The 10,000-nt window shown below is 36.8% G+C and overlaps 1 protein-coding gene and 1 long non-coding RNA gene across 10 annotated transcripts in view; one reads left to right on the plus strand and one right to left on the minus strand.

Moving 5' to 3' along the window:
- Positions 1–10,000, plus strand: part of CDIN1 (CDAN1 interacting nuclease 1) — a 125,393-nt gene that overhangs the window by 33,649 nt on the left and 81,744 nt on the right. The window lies entirely within an intron of this gene.
- The window catches only part of LOC133219974 (uncharacterized), a 63,529-nt gene continuing 58,967 nt past the window's right edge, over positions 5,439–10,000 (minus strand). Inside the window, exon 4 of the long non-coding RNA XR_009727595.1 lies at positions 5,439–5,530. This is a non-coding gene — a long non-coding RNA (uncharacterized LOC133219974). The remainder of the gene's footprint in view (positions 5,531–10,000) is intronic.

Raw genomic sequence — 10,000 nt, forward strand, 5'->3', positions numbered from 1 at the left:
GATGGAATTTTTCCACCACTGGCCTATACTGCTAGGAAGGGAGCTTGCCATTACAAAAGTCAGAGTAACTAACAATATAATACCTTTAGTACTCATTTTCAAATAAATATGGAATGTGAACTTAAATTCTGCCCAAATAGTTTAAGTATAGTGGGAAATTGTACACTATATGCCTTAGTCTTCGTCCATTCCAGGAAACAAAATTCTTGATTTGATAGCCTTTTTATTTTCCATTAACTTTGGTCTTAGGGTAGAGATTACTGTACTATCACACTGAATTTGCTATTTATGCAGTATAATGCTGTTGCAGTCAAAAATACTGTTATCTGCATTTTTCTTACATGAAGTAATAGTGCTTAGAATTGACTTCTATACCACTTACTGTTTTTTTAAGTACATCAAAGACAATTAATGCTGGAGTAATCACCATTGCATAAGTTGTCAATGAAAAGTGTACAGTTTCTGGATGCAAAAAAATACACCCTTTTAGCGTTCTCACTAGTTGGGTTTGAGCAAGAGAGCCTTGTGTACTAGTTTTCAGACTGACAAGCTTCAGGTTCTATTGGGATGCTGAACAATTTGAAAAATGTGCTCTCCCTGTGTATCCTTTGACTCAGCCAAGTTCAAAACTTATTATTCAACTGAGCACTGTAATAATTCTTCTGCCTATTGCCTTATTAAATCTCTCAGATAATTCTATCAATGTATGGAAGATTAACTCCAAACAAAACTGTGGGCCAAGTGATGAGTGTGCCTTATACAAGCATAATGAAACCCTATAAACATAACATCATATATTACATTTTTTTGTGTATCCTAAGAAGAAAAATAAAATAGATGTTGTCATTAAAATAGATAAATTCTGTACTTGGATACTTAGAATGCATTTTAAGACATTGAACTCCAAGTGTTGAATTCCGGGTGTTGAATTCCAGGGTGCAAAACAGCATCCTAGATGCGGTCTAATAAGCATTAAGGGGATAATCACTTCCTTCAGTCTACTGGCTCTCCTCCCTTTAGTAAAGCTCAGGTTGCTGTTGTCTGCTTTCTCTGCCACAATACACTGCTGGCTCACATTCAGCTCGCTGCTCCACCAGGGCCCCCAGGTCCTTTTCTGCACAGCTACTCTCCAGCCAGTCCATCCCAGACTATATTGTTGCTGAGGTTCCCTCCTTCCCAGGTGTAGGGCTTTGCATTTGTCCTTACTAAATTGCATGAGATACCTGCTGACCTGTTCCTCTAGCCTGTCAAGGCCCCTCTGAATGGCAACCCTGCCTCCTCATTTGTGAACTGGAGGAAAATTAACATCTTTGCCAATGATCTGGAGAATGCAAAAGAGTTTAACAAGAATAAAAGCTCTTAATTGCAACTCTGTAAAGAGGAAAAACTGCAAAAACATACACATTTTTTTAATCTTACATTTTCTGCCCTCTTTTTATTTACACTTAGAAAATAATGTCAAATACAATCTCAAGCTTCTTCTGTATGACTGCCTGCTATTGATTATTAACATAATAGCAACATGTACATAAGGGCAGAATATCCTCCCACCTTCTTCTACTTTCTCTTAGGTATTGAATAAGCAACTTTCTACAGAATGTTGGGTTTTTTTTTAAAAAGCAATGAGGTACAGTTTATGTGATCAAGTTGAGCAGAGCAGTGCTAGTATCCATCACTTCTTCATTTCTGAAACACATCTTCAGTCCACTTGCCAAGTAAAGGCACAGATGGAAATCAAGAACTAGAACACAGTTCTAAAACAAGCATTCTGTGGCATTACAAATTGCACAATGTAACTATAATAATTAAATTTTAGAAACTATGTAGAATAGGTGCTTATTCAAAAGTCTGACTTCAAAATTGTCTAATGTATTTACACAGCATACATAAATAATCTATTTGCTCTGAGAACACTACCTAAATGTGAGTTCCCTGTGTGTCAACAATCCTTAGCATAAATAAAATTAATTTTAGTTATATCACTTATGCTAGAAAATTTTCATTCTTAGTTTTTAGAAGTTCTTTTCAACTTGAAGAAGCTCTTTACACAAGACTCTCGAATTGCTTCAATCTCCAGGAAGTAAAATACATATTTGAATGAGTCTTATTTCACATTTTTCCCTATTACAATATATTTGCTACCTGATTTATATACCAAAGGAATAAGCTTCATCTTTCAGAAGTGTATTACTATTGACTAATTATCAGAGTATTCTAATGCAGAATTCATAAAAGAAAGGTTTTGGTTTCAGGCTGGTAGCCTGGAGTTATGTAAAAATGCAGCACATTTAAGAGAATTTGCTGTGTGCCTAAGAAATCTAGACATATAACAGGGCCAATCACTAGCCTTTCATGCTGCGAAAATGCTAAATGCAACATATTGGCAATTGTAAAAACAGTCTTGAATAGAACACAGTCTTCACTTTATGTCTACTGAATACACAAAAACTTAAATAGCAGTAGGCTGCCTTCTAGTAAAAATTACAGGTGCACAGTAGGTCTTGGCAATGTTCTGTTATACTTTTTTGAGAGTGTTTTTCCACATAGATGAGGTTTTCCTCAAGCCAATTAGTATTTTGTTGGGTGACTTCTGACTGTGGTCCATTAAGTTTGCTTTCTAATGACTGACAGTTGATTTCACTGCTCAAAAACATTAAATTGCATAAATTGTGTTTCTTTGTATTGGCACACATATTAAACACAGAGTCTTTAGGAAGTGTTAACATTAATACTGACCAATGATAGTATTTCTAAGCAAGCATTTGAAGTTACTCTGAATTTTTCCATTTCTCCATCTTCCCTTCTTTGAATTCATACTGATAATTCAGCATATTTTTACAAAGGCAGGAACAGGAAGTATACCAGATGTTTCAGCTGTGCTCCCAGAAGTTCCCTGTGTGGAATAAAAAAATATATGGTTTTTTATATATATATATACCTCATTAGTGTATCTTCTTCTTGACTGGGAAACATCTATGCTCCTTCAGTTGCCTTGGTGAGAAAGGAAAGCCAGTAGTATAGGGACAGCTTTCAAAGCAGATTTACTGTATTAATGTAAACAAATTCTCAAAACAGAAGCAAAAGATTCCTCTGCTTGTGTGTCCAGAATAGATTCTGCCCCTGAAATAAGAGTACAGTCCAGGTTTTTTGATCTGCTTGTCAGTATTTTACTTGTTCTCATTTTAGGAATGGAGGACTATTTTTAATTCACCATTAGATTGACTGTTAACAAGCTGCTTTTTTAATCTGTCATATAATAGACTTGTCATGTACGAATGCTGTTACAGAGTAGGTCTCTTACCTTGGTATTCAAAGCAAACTTCTCTTACAGGTGAAGATTGCTGAAGAAACTGCGAATTTGTTCTGGAATTCCAGTGTTGGATATATTTGAGCAGCTTATTTTCATCCAGTTAACTCTTGGATGAGAAAAGCACAGTGCTACAGAAGCAGGAGGCTGAGGCTACAATGCAAATGAATGGTTTTCATTTGACCACTTTTACTGTATACTTTCAACATGAATACTGATGTTAATTTAGTGAAGTCAGTGTCCTTGGTCTTTAGTATGTGGGAAAAATATTTAATTTCCACTTACTCTGATCAGCATGCACAACTGGCATGACCAGGTTTCTAATCACTACGCACCACCTTCTTGATCTGGGAATACTAGCTTGTTCACTCGCCATGCTTGAGTTTTGGTCCAAATGCTACTTCCAGTTTACAGATGAAACAGTTGAACCATGAACAGGTTAATTAACTTGGCCCAGGTCCTATAGAGAGCTCATGTCAAAGCAAAGACAGAGATTCAATCTTACACTTGACAGACATGGATTTATGAGTGCTAGACACTTCTGAATCCACATGTACTTATTCCCTGCTTCCTATTTAAGCTAGAAGGGCAAAAATGGATGAACACAAAATGAAGGGCAATTTTTCTTTTTAACCTTTATAAGTCTGTTGTCCACTTTTTCAGAGGAAATTCAGGTTTTCTGTAACATAGAGCAAGGCTTAGTTTTCCCGTTTCTGTATAAACATCTGATGAATGCAACCACAGTAGTACACTGATAAATTGACGGTGGAGGGAATTTTTCTTGAGCCAGTATTGCTGAGAAAAGCTGTTTGCTTTCAAATCCTAAAAGCTACTTTTCTTTGGACTATTCCAGCTTCTCTTTCTAGAATATATTAGAGAAAGCCTGTGTCCTGGGTAGACAAGGAGCATGCTTGTTGTTGGGCATGGCACATCAGTGACCAGTGTCATCTCAGATTTTAGATTATGGCCCTCAGCTACAGTAAGTTGTTTCTGTTTATAGAAATGGATGTATTCAAACGTACAGGAGGTAAACATCCTTTAGTGTGAGATGCATTCTTTCTGTAGCAGGGTCACCAGCATCTATGTAAGTATTGCTACTTCAGTGTAACTTATGAATAGCGGTGGGAATGGGCCTTGCTGTCTTCTCTGAAAATTCCGTTCACTCAGATAAACCAATTAAAAAAAGGCAAGCCAAACCAATTTAAACTTCTCTTCAAACATTCCCCTAGCATATATGCAGCACTCTGCTAACGCACAAGCATTGAATCCCTGGAACATCTTGACACCAACTTTGTCCTGCAACTACACCATCCATGTCCTTTGCATTGAAGGACCTAAAAAAGCATTGCATGACTTTACTTTGCTCTACTTCTGAATGTCTCTGCTTGGGCAAAAAACATAAAAGCTAAAAAAATGTGCTGAATGCAGTACTTGAAGGATGTTACTGAGACATGTTAGTCAAAAAGCTGGCTATACAACAAAATGCAGAGTCACCTGAAAGGGAGATCCAAATGTTTGTCACCCTCAGAACTATCTTAAGCAGCTAATGAAAAAGATCAAAGAAAACACAGAAAAGCAGTTGAAAGAGCATTTAAAACCCAATGAAAAACAATTTAGTAAGGGCTACTTTTGGAATTAATTTTTTTTTACATGTAGTATCCATGACCCTGAAATCTCTCCTTAGGTTAGGTGTTCCAACCTTTTAGCTAAAGTAAAGCCCCTTTTTTCTTCCTTTCTTTTTGGGGTCCCTTTCTCCAAAAGATGATAATGCCTGCAAGCAATACCTGAGTTTAATCACTTCTTTGACTAAGGAGATTGGAACCGACTATTTGAAAACCACAAGAAAATAAGCACATCAACACAGCATAATATTGCCAGCTGAGATCTCTTCTAATTTTTAAATGAATAGTTAAACATTAGGTAGGCCAGAACATGCAAAAAATGTATGTAGAATCCTTAGGAAGGAGGGGAAGACATCATCCCTGCCCTACTCAGTCACGCTGCTTCGTGGTTGCAGGTCAACAACACAACTATGGGCTTCTGTGTTAAACCACAGGCATGCAAGGGAGACGCTGGTCGACTGAGGAGAGTTCACTGGGGAGTCGCCAGGATGGTGAATGGGCTGGAGGACTTGCCCTCCAAGAAGAGGCTGAAGGAACTGGTGCTTGTTCAGCTGGGAGGAGAGATGATTTCATGGGGGGCTGAAGAGCGTTCTCCTGGTACCTATGGGGAGGTTATTAGGAAGACGCATTAAGGCTGTTGACAGCAGTGACGCGGTAGTAGGATGAGAAAAAGGTATAAATTGAAACACAAGACGTGTACAAGTTAACAACTTTAGGTAACTTTTGTGGTCTGTTAACATTACGTATTCTGCTTTTTGTTTCCCTGAAGTAGATGCTCATTATCTATAAAACAAATTTTGTGACAGATTTTAAAGATGAAAGTTGTCTTGTATAATTAACCCTTGAACTTGTTTTGGTAAGCCTTAAAATTATTGTGTTAAAATAATCAGGGCTGTTATCCAAAGCTTATTGTATATGTTTGACTAAAGAAAGAAACATGATCTAAGTGTGATTATCTAAGGAAAAGTCTTACAAAAGATTGAAATTGAAGGTGGTAACTGTAATTATCTAAAAGGAAGTCTATTACTGCATGATAAAACTGTCAAAATAATGATTGGGGGCTCCTACAAATCATGCTGAAGATCAATAAAGCCAATCTTACGTCACAGCTTGAGAATTTAGAAATTGTATTTTGACCTTAATTCACGATGGAGCCATTCAAAACATATTTAATAAATGGGTTATAGTACTTCTTCTTAATTAAAAATTAAAACTATTCCCAATAGTTTTCCCTGGTGAAATAGGGAATATATTTCCAGTCCACATGATGTGCATGTTATTTTACTGATTGCTTACTTTTTCTAAGGACTTATTAGTTGACTTTGATCTATTATTTGTGTACATAAAATTTGCAGTGATGCCTTTACCAAAAAATTCTTTGTGGCTCAACAACCCTGTTTGGGGTGGTTAAAAAAATTACTAAAATCTAGTCCTTTTCTCCCTGCAATTTACTTTATTCTGTATAGGAGCTTACCCTTCATTTGTCCTACTAATCTGAATGCCTTCCTGTAGTGTGTAAAGCTATGTGACTGCATATCTGTTATATGTTGGTTGTTTTTTTCTCCCAAGGTGGAGAACCATATGCAGTGAAGTGGGGTTTAGTAGGTTTTACTTTGTTTTGTTTCAATATACATATATAAATGTTCTGTATTTGTTAGAGAGGACAAATGCCTTTCATGGGGAGCAGGTGGGAGTGGGGGCTCTGTGTTCACTGCATAGTCTCAAATAGGCTGTTGAGAAGAATCTCTAGTTCTTCCTTTCTACACTTCCCAGTGCATATAACTTCTTAAAGCATGAGTCCTGTTCGGGTAGACAGGTACAGTCTTAACACTGCTTGCCTAAAAGGCCTTTTTTCTGCAGTTTTCCCATGAAGATGGGTCAAGAAAGTATTGAGGAATGTAGATTAATTTCTTTTCAAATCACTGTTCCCTGTGCAATGCGTGTGTCTAGCTGTTGTAGCTCAGATTCCTTCAAACTGTTTTAAAAATCGGATGAGATATGCTTTTAGTTTATCATCTGGTGCTCAAGTATGTGCTAGAATAGATCTTTGGTAAAATGGTAGTTTTTACCATCATGTAGTTACAGCATTACTTGTCTAATTACTTTTTTTTTTTTTTTTTAGCTGAATCATACTATGCATTACTGTGATAATTGTCATACTATCTAAATTAGTGTCCTGGGTTTAGCAGTGGCAGTCATTTTTCTCCTTCTTGGTAGCTGGTGCAGTGCTGTGTTTTGACTTTCAGCTGGGAACAGAGCTGAAAAACAATGATGTTTTGGTTTGGCCAAGGACTTTGTGGGCCTTATGCTCTACCAGAGAGGAGGGAAGCTGGGAGGAAGCAGAGACAGGACACCTGACTCAAACTGACCAAAGAGGTATTCCATACCACAGCACGTCATGCCCAGGATGTAACTGGGAGTGACCCGGAAGGGACTAGAAGGGACTGCAGGGTTGGAGGACGTATCGGTCGGTGCTTGGTCGGGCTGGGGGGGGGGAGGGTGAGTTATTGGTCGCCTGGTGATGAGGTGTTGTATTCTCTTCACTTGTTATTTCCTTTATCATTACTATTATTGGTGGTAGCAGTAGTGATTTGTGTTATACCTTAGTTACTAAACTATTCTTATCTCAACCCTTGGGAGTTTAATTCTTTCTGATTCTCCTCTCCGTCCCTCCAGGAGTAAGGGGAGGGCAAGAAAGGGGGGGGAGTGGCTAACAAGCTGTCTGGTTGGGTTAAAACCATGACAATTAGTGATCTCAATTGTTAAATTGTTTAATTCAGATAACAGTTGCTGGAGCTATGAATGCAGCCCTAGACATGATAGGTTAAAAAAATTCACTGAGAATATGTTTCTCTCAGTTCTGTCCCCCACAATTACTAGACAAAATGTTGCTTCTGTCCATCCTACAGCAAGATAGGAAAACAGTAAAGATGCTGTAAGACACATTGTCCTTAAGAAAGTGACAAAACCAGCTAGGTATTGTTGATTAGGCTAGGATCCTGTTCTTGACAGTAGATAGGACAGGGCATTTTGGCAAGCAGTATTTTTATGGGGTGGCAAGTGAGGGGACAGCAATTCTCTGCAGTACGCACTTTATGATATACTGTCCGCACTTTTTGTTGTGCCTTCTAAACTAAATATTTAATTTGCCCAAGCTTCATAAGCTTATTTTCAGGCCACCACTGATTTTTTTCTGTCTTTGAATTCCTCATACTTTCAGCAGATATTTTTGAAATAGGATCACAGAAATGAATGTAATGGTTCCAGGGGAGTCTAGGCAGGAGGTACAAGTTATAAGGAGTTTTGTGGTATTTCCAAGTCATTTCTTCTTCATCCTAATTAGAGTCAGTCATTAGGAAATTAAAAAACTTGTTTCAGCCTGCTTAGAGACTAGTAAAATGTATAAATACCTGACCTGTTTCTTCCACTGTATGTTACTGGATGCTGTGATTTGGGAATATTTTCGAACTTGGACTTGACTCTAGTGTCTCTGAAAGTATAATTTCTAAATGCTAAGACCGAAATTCTTCACTTTTTCAGCAGTGGAATTGCATAATTCAGATTTAATTTTAGACTGAGAATTGCAATGTAAAGTACCCTTTTTTGTTTAGGAGTTGCAACTGTGTCTATTCCCTATTGTTTTCTTTAGGAAGGCTAAGAACTGAAAGTTCAAGTAATAGAAACACATTTTAAAAATAATTTTTAATTAATATTTTGAATCTTTAGTAATACAATTGCTCCCAAGCTTATCTTCAAGTCTCTAGTCTTTCTTGCTTGTCTCAAGGTTTCAAATCAGAATTTCATCTACATTTCTGAAGAACTTTCTTCCTTCTCCCTGCTTCAGGACTGATTCTCTTTTCTCTCAGTGCTTTCCCTAGCTGCTCCCACATTACAGAACTGTTTGCTTGCGGTCAGTATAGAGAATTGTATAGTTTACAGTTAGGTTTTTTTCAAATTGGTAAATGGTTCAGTAGACAGAATGAAGAGGTACGTTTCACTTACAAAATTCTTTTTCTCACTGTACTATTGAAGCTTGTGTTCATTTAGGCTTAATCTTATGCTCTGAAATTTCTTTCATTAAATTAAATGAGGGCCAAGCTCTGTAAAGACTTATGCAAGACCGCCATGTGCTTCATGTGAAACTTGCAGCTAGTGGAGCTACAGCTTTTCAATAGGTGCTAGTTTTCAAAGATGCATTTGCAGGATCATAACCTGGATTTGACATTTGAATCCTCTATAACCTCATCACTTACTTTTGTTAGGTCCTTACAAAACATTTTAAACAACCTGATTTATTATGTGTCAGCTTATGTCATGCCACTGTTAACTTTTGCTGTGAAGAAATGGATGTGTATTTCTGCTTGTTCTCAGAATGATCACTGGCAGAGCTTTGGGATTTTTCTTTCTTTGTGTGTGACTAGTGTGTTTTCTTAGCTGCTACTAATGAACTTCAACAAAGATTTTTTTAAAAGAATATTTTTTTCTTCCATTTTATTCCTTACAGCATTTCCAAAAATTGCGAGATTAGGGATGTTCAACTTTCACTTATGCAGTGGTATTGGTCATTCCTTAGTGTATCACAGTCACTTAAGTGCTTGTTAGAGTGATCATTAAAAAGATAATTTACTGGATATAGACTTTATTGTATAATTCCCCAATCACTGCTAACTTATCTAAGCATATAATTGGCACTAATATTTACCCCCTTCCAGGTTTTCTCTACTATTTGCTAGTGTTTAACTTCTCAAAGTAGGTGGAGAGCATAATGAAAGATTAAATCCTTACCTAAAGAAGCTTATTTTCCTATTAATGGAAAATCATTACACCTTACTAAAAATCATGTCCAGGATGTTTAACGATATATGCCCAAAAGTGATGTGTGGATGCAAAAGAATTGCTATTGGCTTTGCTTTTTCAGTGCCTTTTGTTTGTTATGTTTGAATAACATGTTAGTCTGTAAAATGTGGTAACATGTTAGTTTATAAACTGTGATAAAATGTTAGTTTATAAACTATTGTAGAATGCTTTAAGTGTCTTCATAAATTAATCAATTTTAAGAAGTCTTTGCTAC

Source organism: Neopsephotus bourkii, unplaced genomic scaffold, assembly GCF_033783945.1.
Source record: "Neopsephotus bourkii isolate Nb327-2 ecotype Australia unplaced genomic scaffold, CSIRO-AGI_Nbou_v1 NB_1388, whole genome shotgun sequence".
Taxonomy (NCBI): Eukaryota; Metazoa; Chordata; class Aves; order Psittaciformes; family Psittacidae; genus Neopsephotus; species Neopsephotus bourkii.